This window comes from Glycine soja, chromosome 2 (genome assembly GCF_004193775.1).
Source record: "Glycine soja cultivar W05 chromosome 2, ASM419377v2, whole genome shotgun sequence".
NCBI classification, from domain to species: Eukaryota; Viridiplantae; Streptophyta; class Magnoliopsida; order Fabales; family Fabaceae; genus Glycine; species Glycine soja.
Window position 1 is genome coordinate 36,331,403 of NC_041003.1, and position 19,033 is coordinate 36,350,435.

Genomic DNA, 19,033 nt, shown 5'->3' on the forward strand with positions numbered 1-19,033 from the left:
ACATTAATTAAATTCAGTTATTTTGTGTGACTTACCCATTTAGGTAGGCTCCAAGATAGACATCGCGTTTTGAACTCTGCATCCAAGTCTTTATGTAACTTTCAGACTCAAACTGCGATTACCCAGACCTCTGAATGGACTATGGCTCGAGGAATCCATAGATATCAGAATTCCCCGCTCACATACTTGATTAGTGAGATGCATGCTTATGTTAAGTCAAAGTTAAATATTTATGAATTGAAAGCAATAACTTGGGTAATTAAAAGTAATATAAAATGACTTACAGAATCCACAACTGTAACACTGATATGCTGAGACATTGACCACGGTGTTCGATTTCAGAGAGGTCTTCGTGCTTTATGTAGAGCGGGAAATCTGGATTAAAGACCCCGAACACAGTGGCATCCCATGTAACCTGATAAGGCCTCAAGAAAAGCTTTGGGATGGGCAATGTCATAAGATAAAGCGGATCATCGACCTACGGATCGGGCTTTGGAGGTGGTTTTGCTGGAGACACAACTACCTGTTCATGAAACAAAGTTAAATGGCCTAATTTGAGGCACGCTAAATGAATTAATTTAAAAAGAAGAAAGATATAGTAAGAGTAAAGTACCTGCTGTGATAAAGACTTGATCAGATGTGTCGGCTAAGCAAGAAAGGTGTGAAGTGCCTGCCCCACTAAGAAAACTTCATCAGTGAGTACAGGAACTAGAGCATCTGCATCTGTAACCTCCTTCACACTCACCTTTACTTGGCCAGGCAACAAAGGAGTGTTATGAACAAAAGTGGATCCCTCATAAACTCTCCCCAGGGCAACCAGGCGGGCAGGATCTGCTTCGATGTACAAGTCGCACCTATCTGAGTCACCCGTCTCATGATCGTTTCTTGAGGGATCAACACAACTCCCCTTTGTGCTTACTCGAGGACCGGAGGGACCAACCAGAGGCTCGGGAGGCAGTGCAAGTCCCTGAGATTGCATCTGGGACTGAATTTGGGATTGCATCTGGGTAGAGACAACAAATTCAAATAAGAGGCACAAAATGCCATAGCACACCAAAGAACACAAAAATCACACAAGATAACCAAACAGTGAATTGGGTAGAGACAACAAATTCCATATCCCAAATATAGTAGACATTGAAATGAACACATCAAGAATTCATTTACAATTATATGGAGTTATGAACAAAATGCAAACTCAAAGGAATCATTATTGAAATTTATGGAGACTTAAAATAACTATACTACAATTTTTGCTTATCTAAATCATGCCTGCCAAATAATGATTAGAGTAATGAGTTTTTCAAATCACATGACTTTTTTTTATTAAAAATTTGGTATAAGATCCATTGACTACAGTTTATAGGTAACAAGACAATCTTATGCCAAAGGTGACATACACAAAGAAACTGGTTTTGTGGCAAATCATTCACTGCTTAAACTGGTTTTGCTGTTAGGTTTTTCTTAGAAGATGGGGAGTGTTGAATATTAACTTTTTAAGTCTGCGGTTGTATCGATGGGATAAGGTGAATGGTTCGAGGCAGTGGGTACCACAGTGGGCCCCAGTTTCAAATCCATCTGACATTGCTAGAGTTTGTGGCAATGGAGTTTGTAACTTGGACAAAAGTAAGACAAAAGCCAGTTGCACTTGCTTGCCAGGAACTTCTAAAGTTGGCAGGGATGGCCAGTGCTATGATAATTCATCTCTTGTTGGAAATTGCAATGGCAAGCATGAAAACCTGACATCACAGTTTAGGATTTCAGCGGTGCAGCAAACCAACTACTATTTTTCTAAATTTTTGGTAATAGCTAACTATAGTGATATTTCTAATGTGTCAAAATATGGGGATGCTTGCTTGTCAGATTGTGAATGTGTGGCTTCTGTTTATGGGCTAAATGAGGAGAGGTCATTTTGTTGGGTGTTGAGGAGCTTTAGTTTTGGTGGTTTTCATGATACTAGCTCAACGTTAAATAGGAAGTGCAAAGGAGAAGACTGTGATTATTCCTACTATTTTGAGCATGGCAGTTCTCATTGTTTTGCTGAGTTTATTATTGTATTTCAGTGTTCACAGAAAAAGAACTTTGAAAAGGGAGATGGAAAGTTCCTTCATCTTATCAGGTGCTCCAATGAGTTTCACATACCGCAATTTGCAAATTAGGACATGCAACTTCTCACAACTGCAAGGAACAGGTATTTGTGTTCCATATTAAATTTTATGGCAAAGGAGATGAAGTTGCAAGCAGAGTTTGGATTTTGTGTGAACTATTGCTAACTGCACGTGTTTTGCAGGTGGATTTGGGAGTGTATATAAAGGAAGCCTGGGAGATGGTACTCTAGTGGCAGTGAAGAAACTTGACAGGGTTTTGCCTCATGGAGAGAAGGAATTTATCACTGAAGTAAACACTATTGGATCAATGCATCATATGAATTTGGTTCGCCTATGTGGCTATTGTTCAGAGGGATCACATAGGTATGCACTGTTTCTTGACAATCAATTTTATATGATCTTTTTTTTTCTTATCATCTTAAAATAACGTCTCCAAAAATTTGGCCTTTAAGAAGTTCATACATTCTACTCAATAGAGAGAAGCAGTTACCATAAGAAAAGAACCCTTTAAGAAGACAATGTTACTTCACTCTTCCTAAGCACGTTTGATATATTGTCAACTCGAGAAACTGCTTCACAAATACTGATAGTACAATGTTTGGTTATTGTAGGAGATGACAAATGGGTCAATAATTAAGGTGGCAGATAGGAGATGACAAATACTGATATTGCAAGAGATTACAAATCATTCAATAGCAACCACAAGGAGTCCAATTAGGACATCCATAGTTTCCATAGTTTCAAAATATAATTTTTTAAGTCTGTTATATATAAATTTCACTACCATAGCTTACCCAATACAAGTAAGGAGTATTGACAACAACAGTTTCATAAAAGGGAACTTAAGAGAGAAAGCAAAGACACTTATATATCATACCCAAACAGTGACAAAGCAAAGACAACATTTAACATGTATGCTATACTAAACTAAAAATCACAAAATGACCAAACTTACCTCGAACCAAAACAATGAGGGGCAGTGGGAACTATTAGAATCCATGCACACTAGAAGTTTTCCTTTTACCAATTAATTTATCAGTAGTTGTATCCTATAATTGTAGCACAAAATAAGGCCAATATAAATGAAAAGTTTCAAGTTAGGTAAGTTGAAATGGGAATTGAACCTGGCCAATACATACACAACTATTTGCAACAGAAAGCCAAATTATAGGCAGCTAACTAGCTTGACAAAATCTGCAACAATCAATATTACTATTAGTCCAAACAAATTATATATGCAGTCAAGTTAATTCATCTATATACTTAATAGTATTTAAACATATACTTTAGTGTGGATGATAAACTTTAATTGTACTTTTGCTGCATGCCAACTCGTTCCTATGCATGAACAAACTGCTCCAACATGGAGTTGGTATAGGCAAATGAATTTGGGGGCATCAAATCACATGTGAAGCAAGAACAAATTGGCAGAACTCTAGTGAAAGATAGAGACACTAGGGTAGGCATCAATTTGGGAGGAAAAAGGAATGTGTTTGGGCTAGAGGTTCTGTGCATCTACAGAACTATAGATCTATCTTTTATTTTTTGCAATTTCTGTTCTTTTAATTTAAGGAGATAGGCTCCATTGTTTTTAGGTAAGAACCTTGGGGGAACCACACCACAAAAGCTAGCTATTGTAGTTGGAGAGCCCAAGGCCTTATAAATCCCATATTGGATTCCCATACTTCCAATGTGGGACTCAAGTCCAATACCTTGCAACTGGATCCTAAAATAAGCTAAAAACAGATACCTTGCAAGTGTATGTAGAGCTGGTGCAGGGGCAAAGGGAATAAATTATAAAACATGAACACCCACTCAAACTTAGCATACTTCTACCATCCACTACACTGCAACCATACCAGGTGCTGAGGACTACAGTGATTCAACAAGAAGGGGAACAAGTACAACAGTTGTTGATCCAAGGCTTCTAGTTTCAAGTCCAAACCTAGCCCTAATGTGTCGAATATTAACTTTTTCCTTCTAAACCTTAAATCCATACAAATTTCAGTTAATCTTAGATGTGAATTTTTTAAATTCAACCTAATAAAGAAATATATCTCAACACTTATCACCCGTGCCAGTGGAATAAAATTAGACATGTTTTATCATTCAAAAATCAGTCAAGCAAGGTTGAAAAACAAAGATTTCAAAACATTTGTCATTCTATTCTATGAAAATTATTGAATTCAAAGCCAAAAAAAAATAGAATGCAATATACGTCACATAATAGCCGTAACAGAACTAGACCAACATCATTGGTGAGAAGAGTAGCTTGGGTAGTTTATTGAGAATGTGGAGCATCTAAGTGTAACTCAAATCAACAGTTTTGCTAGCTTGAGCATTGGGTTTATGTGGCCTTGTGCTGGGTATGGGATGCACACAGAAAAAAAGCAGAGACAAATCAACAAAAGTAGCAACTTAGCATAAAAAACTATAAAACATGAACACCCACTCAAACTTAGCATACTTCTACCATCATGCAATAACCATATCACTCCTTCCAAACTTAGCATACTTCTACCATCATGCACACAGGTACAACAACCCACAAAGAACACGAAGTTGACCTACGTACCTCGCGGAGAAAGCTTTGAGCTTTGAGCACCCACGAGTGTTTCAGCACCCTAGTACCTCGCGGAAAAGTGACAAACGCAAACTATTTCAGCACCCTAGTACCTAGCAGAGGAGTGTATGTAGGGTTTTCTTTGATAGGGGGTTCTGTGGGTTTGAGCGAGCAGTTTCCAGCAGTATTGAAAACAATGTGGGACAATGTGGGTGTCGAGAAAGCAGTTTCCGGCAGATTTCAGGCGGAAGGAGAAAGAGAAGAGCGAGTGCAGGGTTTTCGAGTGCGCGGGTTGTGAAATTTCAACGTTTTAACTTATAAACATAACAACATCGGTTTTTTAAAGATACCCAATGTTAATTGAATATAGTTAACATCGGTTTTAAGAAAACCGATGTTAACATCAACTAGGTAACATCGATTTTTTTAAAAACCGATGTTAAGATCAACTCCTTAACATCAGTTTTGACAAAACCGATGTTAACATAATTGAATATAGTTAACATCGATTTTGCCAAAACCGATGTTAACATATTCATCTTAACATCATGTTAACATTGGTTATTTAAATAACCGATGTTAACATGAAGTAGTTAACATCGGTTTTTCTAAAACCGATGTTAAGTAACTCCATTTATTTACAAAAATACCACCGCGCTTTCGTTAACATCGGTTTTCGCAATAACCGATGTTAATTGAACGATGTAGAAAACCTTTTTTTAATAATGAATAATGCGTTAGATAAGAAAAAAATATTTATTTTTTTCAGAAGAGAAGGAAAAAAAAGAAACAAAGATGCACATCGAAATTATTTTTAATGTAGTTTTTAATTAAATTAACAAACAGACCAATTTCAGAAATTTTAGTCCAAGCACATGCAATACCTCTTGCTTGAACCAACACGCATTAGTAAAGTAAACAAATAAATTAAATGAAAATAAATAAATATTAATAATCAACGTTAAAATAATATAAAAAATAAATATAACATAAAAGAGGATAAATGGCTTCCTGAATTATCTATTTGCTGACCATTTAATTCTTATATTTTTAAATGATTAATTTATTTTATAAATATTTAAATATTATTACAAATTAATCTAATCCTTTAGTATAATTCATAAATGTCGTGAATTAATTTATTAATAAGTAATATAATTTTAGAATTACTGTGACATTAAATATCATATTTTAAGAATCAAATATTGTTTGTATGGTTAACAATTAAACTAATTCTTATAGAAAAAACAATCAAAATATTTTTCACAATATTTTATACATTTATAAATTAAATTTTTCATTAAAAAAATATAATTAATAGTTTGCCAGCAAATACAAAATTCAGTGACTAAATATGCTATTATCAATTGTGGGTGGGACCAGTGGCTGCTTCTCTCTCTTTTGTGTTTTATTTTCTTTGATAAATTGTTTTTCTTTATTCTCTCTCTCTCTCTCTCGCTATATTTAGCTTCTCCACATTGCGTGCTCACTCCACTCAATTTTAGATTTTTACGTGTCTGGTGCCTGAACTTGTTCTTCATTGTGCCCTTTCTCTGAGGTAAACAAGTTTCTTTTTTTTTTTGAGCTTATTAAGCTTCTTTAGTAGCTGTACACTGCATTGTCATTGATTTTCAAAAGCGTATGTTTGTTTTGCACTTACTTCATTCATGTTATGGTAATGCGGCTCACATTTATTGTTAATGTTAGAAGATTTAAGATCATTTGTATGTGTGTGCATGTGTGTCTTTATTTTCTTTAATCTCATTCTGCTACTGTTTTATTTTGCATTCTGGAGTTGAAATGGGTTTGGTTATTTTTCAGTTTTCTGATCCATTTTTGCATTGTGCAGATTGCATATAGGTTTTGAGTGCTGGAACTTTTAAAATGGGGATATATTCAATGCCCTTTGTGGGTGTTCTGCTACTTTTCTGTCTGGTTTCATCTTCAGAGGCAGAATATTTGAAGTATAAAGACCCTAAGGTGCCACCGAATGTCAGAATCAGTGACTTGTTGAAGAGGATGTCTCTGGAAGAGAAGATAGGTCAAATGACACAAATTGAAAGGAGTGTTGCTACTCCTGATGTGATGAAGAAGTACTTCATTGGTAAGCACTGAAAATGACCCATCAAATCTGTATCCAAATCAAGTGCTTAGTTAGTACTACTTAATACATTTTTCATCCTAGTGTGTGCTAGATTTGTGTTAAAGAAATTTCTATTTATTTTGTTAATTTTATTGTAAATGTAATGAGGTGACATTGTGGATGTGCATCTTATCATTGATGGGCAGGGAGTGTGCTCAGTGGGGGAGGGAGTGTTCCGGCGACAAAGGCATCTGCTGAGACCTGGCAGCAAATGGTGAATCAGCTGCAAAAGGCAGCATTGTCTACTTGCCACGGGATTCCGATGATTTATGGTATAGATGCAGTTCATGGACACAACAATGTCTATAACCATTTTTCCTCACAATGTTGGGCTAGGAGTTACCAGGAAAGTTTATGGATATGCTAGAATTGAAAGAGTAATCATGAAGTCACATTTGATAACTTTGATTGGAATGATCTGGTTTTTCCAACTCCTAATTAATACTGTTGGAAATTAGATTTGAACATGTGAACATTTTTGGCAAACCCCAGATCAACAATGAAAAGCATTTCCTTAGAGTTAGTAGTATTGTGATCTCTAAAATGAATGCTATTTTGTTCTTTAATTGTAATGAAATCTATTGTTTAATAGGGATCCTGTGCTCATAAAGAAGATTGGAGAAGCAACTGCCCTTGAAGTTAGAGCTACTGGAATTCCATATGTCTTTGCTCCGTGTATTGCGGTAATTAAGCAATATTTAAATATTCTGTTGTTGTTCAATTCACATATAACATTGACCATGTATGCTAAAATGTTAATTGATTCATCCACAGGTCTGCAGAGATCCAAGATGGGGACGTTGCTATGAAAGCTACAGTGAGGACCCTAAGATTGTTAAAACTATGACGGAAATTATACCTGGCTTGCAAGGAGATATCCCTGGCAATTCCATTAAGGGAGTTCCCTTTGTTGCTGGAAAGTAAGATTTTCGTTAGTAGCTAGATATTAATAATTTTTTTTTATTGAGGATACAATTAATATATAAATTGTTTGTCTTTCATAAAGAACTTGTGTTGGATAATTTAGATATTGATGCTCTTCTATCAAGGGCCTTGGGGCCTATTTTATTATTACAAATTGCATTTTGTTCAGAACTTAATAATTCTTTTGAACTTTTTTTTTTATGCTTTCGGTGACAGAATTATATTCAATTTATATGTTTTTATAATTGCTCACAATACATATAAAGGTAGTGTATGTGAGTTTGATTTGAGTAGTTGTTATCAATCATTTTGTCTATGAATTTGGATATAATATATTAAAACTCATGCTTTTCTGTTCTCATCAGTCTGGGGACACAATCTTAGCATTCCTCATGCTACTTTATTATATATATTGTAGCGATTTGAACTAAAAAAAAAAATTTCTTTTTAATTACTTTAACCCAGGAACAAGGTTGCAGCCTGTGTCAAGCACTACTTGGGAGATGGTGGCACAAACAAGGGTATCAATGAGAACAACACTCTGATCAGTTACAATGGATTGCTTAGCATTCACATGCCAGCATACTATGACTCTATCATCAAGGGTGTTTCAACTGTAATGGTCTCGTACTCTAGCTGGAATGGGATGAAAATGCATGCAAACAGAAAACTTATCACTGGTTACCTCAAGAACAAATTGCATTTCAAGGTAAAAAATTTGTCTAATAAGTTCTATAATTTAAATGTTGAAGTGAACAAGTCAAAACAAAATAAAAAATAAAGATTATTTGAGATGCTTCATGTGATGTGCTTTTTTCCCTTTCAGGGTCTTGTCATATCAGATTGGCAAGGTATTGACCGGATTACCTCTCCTCCTCATGCTAACTATTCATACTCTGTTCAAGCTAGTGTCAGTGCTGGAATTGATATGGTAACTTTTATCATCAATTTTAAGGAGTAAAAGAAACTTATATAAAATGTTTTTTCAGCCTGAGAATTTTGTTATTTCATTAATTAACAGATTATGGTTCCCTACAACTACACCGAGTTCATTGATGAACTAACCCATCAAGTAAAGAACAACATTATCTCAATGAGCAGGATTGATGATGCCGTGGCAAGAATCTTAAGAGTAAAATTTGTCATGGGCTTATTTGAAAATCCATATGCTGATCCAAGCCTGGTGAACCAACTGGGTAGCAAGGTATATTTTCTTGAGGATATCATTTGAACACATGCTGGATATTTTCTGCATTTCTTTCAAATGGAAAGAGTTTGTTTCTTGATAAGAGTATCATTCTTGTATGAAACAGGAACATAGAGAGATAGCAAGGGAAGCTGTACGTAAATCTCTGGTCTTGCTAAAGAATGGTAAATCTTACAAGAAACCACTTCTTCCTCTTCCCAAAAAGTCCGCAAAAATACTGGTAGCAGGAAGTCATGCTAACAATTTGGGTTATCAATGTGGAGGATGGACAATTACCTGGCAGGGACTTGGTGGCAATGATCTCACTTCAAGTAAGTCAATAAGTTTATGTTGCTGTCTGCAAAAATACACTCAAAAGCCAAAATCTAGAGTCCTCTCTTAGGGTGGCTGTGAGATTGTATATGGTATTATGTATTTTCTATCACATCAAATCAGTATCAATTCCAAATTATTTAATCTCTACATGTCTAGTATTATTTTTTCATTTTTTCACTCTACTCAAAATCTTATAATTTCATCAGTTACTTCCAAGTCTTTGATAAATTCATAATGTCATGTAGTCATTTACATATTAAAATCTCAAGTTTTTAATTATTGTTAAAATCTCTGCTTTGGATTTGTCTTATTCCTGCATTAAAAACATTCATACCGTGTAGCCGCTGGGGATATTTAATCACAGTTTCTTTATGTGGGATAGTTATAGAATATGTGATAGAATTTCATTTTGCTAACAGGTACAACCATCCTTGATGCTGTGAAACAAACCGTTGATCCTACCACTGAAGTTGTCTTCAATGAAAATCCAGATAGGAACTTTGTCAAGTCGTTCAAATTTGACTATGCCCTTGTTGTTGTCGGAGAACACACTTATGCTGAAACATTCGGTGACAGTTTGAATCTGACTATAGCTGATCCAGGTCCAAGTACCATCACCAATGTGTGTGGGGCTATTCGATGCATAGTTGTTCTCGTCACTGGCCGCCCAGTTGTGATTAAGCCATATCTATCAAAAATAGATGCCCTTGTAGCTGCATGGCTTCCCGGCACTGAAGGTCAAGGTGTTGCTGATGTTCTCTACGGTGACTATGAATTCACTGGCAAGCTGGCAAGAACATGGTTCAAGACAGTTGACCAGCTCCCAATGAATATTGGTGATAAACATTATGATCCTCTATATTCATTTGGTTTTGGGTTGACAACAAACATCACTAAATATTGAAAGTGAAACCTTGTGTAACATGTCCAAGAGCACTACTCTTTTTCCACTTGGAGCCTTGATTGTCTATTGACGAGTGACTTGTTAATTTATGCTTACCTACGGACAACTAGCATCAGAACCTTTTCAAAATATGAATTCATTCTCCTTAACTAGTGCAGATTCATCATTTTGATTACTATTGTTAACATTGATTGGTTCTTGCAAATAACTGCTGCAAATTCTGCAGACCCATGCCCGGTTATGCACACGCTGTTTTCCGCAAAAGAACCCTTCAATTTGTTTGCTTTTACTTCTTTTTCGTATGCCCACTGATTATTTGATCGAATTTCTACTGATTCATTTACAAGACCATGATCATAGCACGTTGTTTATATCTTCGGGTAACAATAAAATGAAGGGTGAAAAATTTCCTCCCAATAAAGTCACTTTGATTGCTAACGAATAATTAGATTCTTGTTCCTTATTCTGTATAATTTATAAGACAAGCACATATATCTTGATCATAACGCTGTAGCTGTGTAGTATGCGTATATCGCTTAGCTATTTTAAGTACTCTTCTGATTTTTATTTATTTTTAAATCAGCAAAGATATTATATATATATATATATATACATATATATATATATATATATATATATGCGGGTACTAGAAGTACCAACTGTTTCATATTACAGACCCACCAGGATCTAAGATCAGCAACCAGGCTAATGGGTATTAATACCACCAAGTGTATAAATACTGATTATCCCAGTGCTAATAGACCTTCGTCTTACTACTCTAAAGCCTATGCAGTAATTCTTCACGCACTCTCGACCCCAACAGAGCCATATAACAACCTTACAACAACATAATCCCACAGCCCCACCAAAGGGTAACTATACACCTAAAGCATAACAACTTAACCCCACCTTCACCAAAATTGTACACAAAAGACACGAGCCAGCAACAACAATAAATCAGCATACTAGACAGGCCTGAATGTTATTGCTCATGATGAGAAGGACACGTTGAATCCCTTCGACAATGATTGAAGCCAGGTTCATGAACAGAATTTAATATCCTGTAGTAAAAGTGCATAATTGACAGTATCTTGGTTAAAAATGCAATTGTTTTGTTTCTTCCAAATGCAGAAAACAACTGCACACCAAATAATTTGCCATATATTACTCTCCCTTTTAGTCCTACCAAGATCCGAGTGTATCAAGAAATGAGTACTCAACGACCCTCATATCAGGAGATATCCAGCGATAGCACTCATTCCATATGTTGGTGGCAACTTCACATGATACAAAGATGGTTGATCGTCTCTCTGCAGTTGTTACAAAATGGCCACCTCAAATCAGCTTCTTCAATGATGTTGCGTTTTCTAAGATTGTCCTTCGATGGTAATCTGTCTCTTAGAGCTCTCCATAGACAGAACGCAACTTTGCTTGGAATTTTTAGCTGCCATAACTCCTCAAAAATACAAGAATCCTCCTCTGCCGCAAGGAAACGAGAAGTATATGCTGAATTTGAGGTATAGACACCCGAAGGGCTATATTCCCAAAACCAACAATCATTCTCATCATGAAGTACCTATACATTTTCTAAAAAAGATGTTAGTTGAAAACAAAGTTCACCCTCCCACTCAAACAAATGTCTCCTCCACACAAGATCCCAACACCACCCCTCATCCCTCAAAAACCCCATCTCACTTATAACTTTCTTCTTTTGTTCCGATAAAAGATATAGTCTTGGAAATTTATTTGCCAAGCACTCCCCTTCCACCCATGCATCCTCCCAAAATCTAAATTTATTTTCCATCCCCACTTTCCAATGGATCCCTCTATGAAACCATGAATCTTTGCACCCACCCCACAAACTTTTCTCAAGTTCCTCCACCAAAGACTTTCTAAGGGAGACTTTTGTTCACTAACAAACCCTTCCAATCCTCCATATTTTGAGAGTAACACATCAACCCAAACACCCCTACTATTATGGAAGAGATTCCATCTCCACTTTCCCAAAAGTGCTTCATTAAAAACACCAATGTCTTTGACACTTCTTGCTTTTACATACATCCTCCCACTTTACCCAAGAATGTTTTTTGTTTTCTTCACCCCCACCTCACAAAAAAGTCCTTTGGATCCCCACAAGTCTTGCACACACCTATTTAGGAATTTTAAAGAAAGAGAGATAGAAAAGAGGAAAAGACGAAATGACCAAATTAATAAGACAAATTCTCCCCGCATAGGACATGTGTTTGTGCTTTTAAAGTGCCAACCTCTTTTGGAATTTCATAATAATAGGTTGCCATGTCTCAACCCTCCTAGGATTAGCCCCAATAGGTAATCCTAAATATACAAAGGGAAAGAAGAGAAGTTTACAATTCAACATATTAGCATATCTATTAATCACTTCACCTCCAACACCAATGGCTCCAAAGCTACTTTTATGAAAGTTAACTCTAAGTCCCACACAAGTTCGAACAATCTAAGAATAACTTTGATGGTGAATACATTTCTTACATTCACCTCCCCAACAAAGAGTGCTTCATCGAAAAATTGCAACAAGCTAATTTCACATTCCCTTTTACCCACCTTATATCCGACATACAAATTCTTCTTCTTAGCTTCTCTCATAAGGCCATTTAGACCTTCCGCCACAATCAAAAAAAGGAAGGGGGCTAATAGGTCCCCTTGACGAAGCCCCTTATGGCATTTGAATTCTTTAGTTGGGCTCCCATTGACCGAAAACGAGGCCCAAGATTAATCAAGGCATCCCTTTATCCATTTGATCCAAAGATGATGAAGGCCTAAGCAGTGTAGCATATAGAAGAGAAATTCCCATAACACTGAATCATACGCCTTTTCAAAATCTACATCAAACATAAGACAATCCCTCCTTCTTCTCTTAGCATCATCCACCACTTCATTGGTCACCACCGCGCTATGTAATAATTGTCTTCCACCAAGGAATGTACTTTGTCTTTCATCTATCACTCCCTCCAACATTCTTTTCAATCTATTAGCTAACACTTTTGCTAATATTTTGTATAAGCAACCCACAAGAGAAATAGGCCTAAAGTCACCTAAACCTTGTGGATTCTCACATTTATCAATCAAAGATATAAAAGAAGAGTTGGTACCTCTAGGCATAATTCCATGTCTATGGAATTCCACTAGGAATCTCAAGATGTCTCCCTTCAACAATTCCCAAAATTCTTTGATGAAAAGGAAGGTAGATCCATTCGGGTCATGACTTTCCACAATCCCATATTTCCTCTTTCACTTCTTCAACTTTAAAATCCAAAATAAGCATCAAATTATCCTTTCTTGATATGTGTTTGAATTCAACACCATCAAGCTTCGGTCTCCACCTAGCATTTTCCTCAAAAATTTTCTCATTTTTTTACCTCCTCCTTGACCATTGTAGGCTCCTCAACCCAAGTCTCCTCCACAAGCAAGCCCTTTATCAAGTTTTTCCTTCTTTTTCAATTGATGATGGAATGAAAAAATTTAGTGTTGCAATGACCCTCCTTTAGCCATCTATCTCTTGACTTTTGGCATAAAAGAGATTCATTATAATTAGCAACTCTCCAAAAATCTTATTGTAATTTTAGTCACTTCTTTAAATCATCTTCACTAAGACCATGGCTCTCATCAATAATACCTAGCTCATTAAGATCTATCTCAATTTGCTTCAACTTGTTATTTATCGAACAAAACACCTCCATATTCCATTTCTTCTAAGTTATTTTAACACCTTTAAGCTTCTCCTTCAATAGAAAAGCACCCCAACCTTGTACCAAAATATCTCTCCATACCTCTTTCACAATCTCATGAAAGCTTCTTTCTTGGAATCAACAATTGAGGATCTTAAAAGGTTTAGGAACCCAATCAAATAAATTATTCCGCACCACCAAAGGACAATGGCCCGAAACAATTCTATTAAGAACATATTGGGTACACCCTTGCCAAGTGGTCAACCAATCTATAGATAATAATACCCTATCAATTCTACTTTTTGCTTTCCCATTTGGTCGGTACCAAATGAAGCTCCTACGAACAAGGGGTATATCACAAAGCTCCAAGTCTTCTATTAATTGGTTGAATCCTTCCATTTCTCTGCCTCCTTGAGGTCCTAACCTCTCCCCAACTCTTTCCCTTCCATACCTTATGCTATTATAGTCTCCCATAACACACCATCTAGTGACATTTGAGTTAGCCTTATATTTGCTCAATTCCCTCCAAAGTGCCCTTTTTCCTTCCAAATCACACGGTGAATAAACATTTACTAATGTAACTTCCACCTCCCCATCCTTCCAAACTCCTTCTAATCCAAGAAAACCATGTCCCCTAAAGACATTATTCAAAGAAAAAATTCTTTATTCCACAAGCATAGCAAGCCTTCTGTTGTATTGGTAGATGGGTTTGCCACCCACCTCACTTCTTGATCACTCCACAAAGCAAATCACATCTCATCTTTTATTTCTTTTTTTCGTTTCTTGTAGAAAAAAGTAATTGTATATCCTCCTTTGCGACCTGTCGCAACCTACCCTTTTGCGGGTGAGCGAGGCGAGGCTCACAGGTGCGTCTTCCAAATGAGGAAAATGCGCGGAGTCGCCACCAACGTTTATTGAAAGGAAAACGTTAGAAAAACCAAAGGAAACCGGTCATGAAGAATATTCTAGATTCGGGAGTTATCTTTACGTTTGAGGAAGGTATTAGCACCTCTCACGTTTGTCCCAAAGGACAACAGCCTTAGATTAGAATTGTGTGAAATTATGTATTTAAACCTTTATTTCTTTTTTATTTTTGAGGTCGACAAAAGCGGGGCTCTTGCTCCTACGTACCCTCCATCGAAGAGGAAATCAGACCTACGTAGTTCTTTCAAAAGGGGCGAATCAAGTGATTCTTTTTTACTTGGAAGGTAGTCATTTAAAGCGTTGGACCTTAAAATGATCCATTTTTACTTGGTGAGAAAAGCTGAGGCGCTGGACCTTAAAACGTTTTTTCAGTGATTTTTGCGGACAAAGCTTGATTTTGTGAGTTGATTTTAGCCTTAGTTTCACTTTAGTTATTAGTCAGTTCAATTAAGAAAGAAGAATCCCAAAGAGAAACGTCCGATTGATTTTTTTGTTTTATTTTATTAAAAGATATTTTTTGATTATTATATTATTATTTTACCTCTTTTTTGGTTTCCAACGTGGTTACGGCACGACCGAACGGTCGGATTTCATTTTAACAGAAATTAACAGATATTACAATTCAAATGATCGGTGGAAATTTATTTTAATTTTTGATTAGGCGAGAAAATGACTTAAATAAATGACTAAAACACATCAAAAAGGGGGTACGGAAAGTAAATGAAATGAAAATAAAAGTACGCGAAACAAATGGGAACCACCAAGGGTACATAGAATGAATTAAAAAATTCAATTTCGAGAACTTACCGGTTGAAGACTGAAGAACGACGAAGAACGAACGAAAGATGGCGAAAAATCTTCACGGAATCACCCACGAAAATGTTTCGGACGCGTTACGGAAGCACCTCGGCGTGGATGTTCTTCACGGAAATGATTTTTTTCACTAATTTCAAGTGATCCTTAGATACCAGGACGACTGAACGTTTTTCTTCTTCCCTCCTCCCCCTATTTATAGGAAAATGAGGGAGGAGCTTGCCACCCAACTTGCCCAGGCGAGCTAGGTTGCTTCCTCCAGAAGGCACCGCCTTCTGGAGGAACATCCTGGAAGGCCCAAGTGGGTCTGGTTGTTATTTGTACCCCCCTGTTTACTAAATACACCCCTGCCTTTTTTGCTGATTCTTTTTCCGTAACGTTATGGAAATTTACGAATTCTGTAACGATACTTGTTTTCCTTCCGTAATGTTACGAAACCATACGGATTACGTAATCATCCCTTTTTTGGCTTTCGAAATGTTACGAAACCTCATGAATTGCGTAACAATGCTTCCTTTTGATTTCCAGCATGTTACGGAACTTCACAGATCGTGCAACAATGCTCTCTTTTGACTTCTGGCACGCTATGGAACTTTACGTATTGTGCAACAATGGGTGCCAAGTACCTCGAAGCGGTCAAGCAAAGGTTGCATGCCATCAAACAATGGTCCCCGGACGAAATTAGGGTATGACAGTTGCCCCTCTTTACTTACCTTTTATCGGAGATAGGAGGAAAGAAAAGATAAAACACTGATTTTGTCCGTCTTAGCCCCTTCCGTAATTAATCTATGATGACTCCCGAAGGCCATCCTTTGCCCATCATGGGGATTTAATTGATCTCAATCACAATAGTTCCAACCCAAAACGATTTGAAATAAGTGACTCCCGTCTCTCCTTCTTCTTTCTCTGCACAACACAAAACAAAACAAACAAACAAACAAACAAAAATAGCATAATATATATACGTATACACATGTTCGGTGAAGGAACTGATTGGGAAAATAACAAAAAACCGTATTTTCCCCTCACCGTAGGCTCCGTACTTGATAACGGAGGACGCATGAACAGCGCTAGGCAATCAATTCATGGGGCTCCGAATAAGATGGTGGAGGATGCACGAAAAGTGCTAGGCAATCAATTCGTGGGACTCCGGACTCGATGGTGGAGGATGCATGAATGACAATCAATTCATGGGGCAACGAACAAGATTTGATGGTGGAGGTTGCACGAACAGCGCTAGGCATTCAATTCGTGGGGCTCCAGACTCGATGGTGGAGGATGCATGAATGGCAATCAATTCATGGGGCTTCGAATAAGATTTGATTTTAGGACCGAATGGTCCACCGGGTTCTTTCACCTAAAAGGCGAACATGCTTTACCAAGGAAAAATAAATCATTCACCAGAGCACCATATTTTAGAGAAACAATATGCTTATGCAAAAATAGTTTTCCTTGTAACCGAAAATGAAGGGTAGGATGTCAACGTTTAGCTTTTAAATGAACATTCAAGGGAAACGTCGGGACAAACTGAAACTGGGAATAAAATCACTCATGGTGTATAAAAACTCACACAGGTAAGTGTTTTACCCTAATTCCAAACCATAGCTGCACCATGACTTTATTTTGCACATGATTTCCTATCGAACCAAAAGATTACACACGCGATCACGGATCAATAGGATTTTCTCGAGGGTAGTGTTTTTTGGAGAGGAAGCTGGGTGTTTCGGTCTTTTCCTCTTTGTTTATGTGGGGCGGGACATCGCCAATCGAGAGCAACCTTGAACAGTAATCCCAAAGGAAGAACCACTTCAAAAATGGGTTTTCCCTTTGCCGGTGGTCATTTACCTCGCTGAAAATTTATCCGGTCCGAAGATCTTCTGTTCTCTTTCCTGGTTTCCTTTATTGATTGGGAATTATTCTATTTTCCTCCGATCTTTCCCTTTTTGCTTTCTTCCGATCTTCGATCGGGAATCCTTCTTTTCCTTTTCTTTTCTTTCTTTTCATTTCATCCTTTTCATTTCTTCCTTTTCTTTCTTTTTTTCTTTTTCTTTCGATTTTTTATTGGGAATTCGGGTTTTTGCATTCGTTATTCGCTCTCCCTTGAGGAGATTCTGCTGTCCTCTTCTTCGGGGGAAAGGATGAGGATTTTCTTCATGGGCCAAGGTTCAAAGTAGCTTAAGGTTGTGCCTCAACATGGTCTTTTCATTGTGTGTGCCCGATTTTGATATTTGGGGCAAAACAAATTCATGTGTCAGGGTGTTGATTTCGGGTTAAACTCCCATATTATTTCCACGAGGCACGCATAATAATGATGATTTGGAAACAACGTGCAAAATTAGTCATGCATACAGTTAGGTGGGTACTCAAGCATCCAGTTTATGGCATTGTGATACTAAGGCTTGGGATTTATGCATGTAAACCCAACGTTTCCAAATTATGTTCTTTCATTGGTTCAACGAATCCATCCATTCTTATCTCGGTTATTTTGGAAAATAAACTCTTAGCGTCAGTTTCTTGTTTCCAAAAGATATGTTTGCTCTCTACGAATGATTTGTGCTTCCTATGACCATAACATGCTGACCTTCGAGGTCTTTCTTTCTCTTTTCTTTTTGTTTCACTTTTCTTATGCATGTTTGAAAAAACTATATATCCATCGCTATCTATGAGAAAAGCTTTTTCTCTATACACCTACATTCCTATACACAAAAAACTTTTTTTGTATACACACGTATTAAAAAAAAAAAACTCTTTTCTCTTTATATCAACATGGTCTATATAAAACCTCTATTCCTTTTCAAAGATTTCTTTTTCCTTTTTCGACATACACTCGTTTTTTATACAAATTTTTTTCTTTATATACACTCATTGCTCAAGAAAAACACATTATTTATACACACAAAATCCTTTCATACACTTTTTATATACAAAAACTCTTTTCTTTTCTTTATATACAGATATGACATTTTGTTCACAACGCCTCTTTCTTTTTCTATTCTTGGTGTTATCATGATGTTTGTTCATTTTATTTTAGGACGACGTTCCTAAATGAAAAATCTACACGGTTCCGGGATTTCAACAAACATTATCGACAATAACGAAGTAAGCACTAACGCAACAGTTCAAACAAAATGTATGCACAAAACAAATGACAATCAAAACAACAAAAACAAACGTTAGTCCCTCAAGTCATAGAAATAACATGTAAATGATAAAGGATGAAACATAAAAAATAATATGCATTTGGGGATTCCATGGTCATGTGGCTCCACTCCCTCCCAAGAAATCGAGCAAATACGTCATCTCCTCATCCATGCGGGCCTCCTCTGCATCGCCGGGAGCCTCTGCAGGCGCCTCCCCTGCCTGGGCCTCGGGCCAATCTCCGGGGATGCGACCTCAGCCCTAAACTGATCTGGAGTAGGGCACGCAAA

The 19,033-nt window shown here is 36.9% G+C and overlaps 1 pseudogene across 1 annotated transcript; it reads left to right on the top strand.

Moving 5' to 3' along the window:
* The first annotated feature begins 6,103 nt into the window (after window positions 1-6,103).
* LOC114393111 lies at window positions 6,104-10,369 on the top strand (annotated as a pseudogene). The gene is made up of 10 exons (XR_003662469.1): window positions 6,104-6,229; window positions 6,521-6,775; window positions 6,961-7,160; window positions 7,407-7,497; window positions 7,589-7,734; window positions 8,204-8,447; window positions 8,565-8,669; window positions 8,760-8,942; window positions 9,052-9,256; window positions 9,680-10,369. The product of XR_003662469.1 is annotated as a beta-glucosidase BoGH3B-like (transcript).
* Window positions 10,370-19,033: the final 8,664 nt, after the last annotated feature.